At 59.8% G+C, this 301-nt stretch overlaps 1 protein-coding gene across 1 annotated transcript in view; it reads right to left on the bottom strand.

The window, feature by feature from the left end:
• The window catches only part of LOC104080153 (minor histocompatibility protein HA-1-like), a gene marked incomplete at both ends in the record, with an annotated part of 5,575 nt that overhangs the window by 2,467 nt on the left and 2,807 nt on the right, over positions 1 to 301 (bottom strand). The gene's annotated exons all lie outside the window — the stretch shown is intronic.

Here is a 301-nt window from a genome sequence, read left to right as displayed (position 1 = left end):
GGGCGTTCCCCCCCAGTCTTAGCTAACCAAGAGCCACCCTCTGCAACGACAGGACATCCATTCCCTCCCTGGCAAACAGCTCCGGAGAGCGGCTGTCCCCGGCAGATGGGTGCAGCTTGGTCTGGGCTGGCGGGGGAACGTGGGAATGCAGGCAGAGATCGATAAGGAGGTGCTGTTTGATTTGCCAGATTTGGGGGGTTTCTCCTAGACCCTGTATCTAACCCGTCGAAGGACCCAGCAACTGGCTGAGAGCTCGGGCTCATTGATCCAGATCACAGCCCGGGAATGCCGCGCTTGAGCA

The sequence above is a fragment of the Fulmarus glacialis genome, unplaced genomic scaffold (genome assembly GCF_000690835.1).
Source record: "Fulmarus glacialis isolate BGI_N327 unplaced genomic scaffold, ASM69083v1 scaffold18907, whole genome shotgun sequence".
Taxonomy (NCBI): Eukaryota; Metazoa; Chordata; class Aves; order Procellariiformes; family Procellariidae; genus Fulmarus; species Fulmarus glacialis.
The sequence above is the reverse complement of the archived record's forward strand: the minus strand, read 5'-3'. Positions and strand labels throughout refer to the sequence as shown.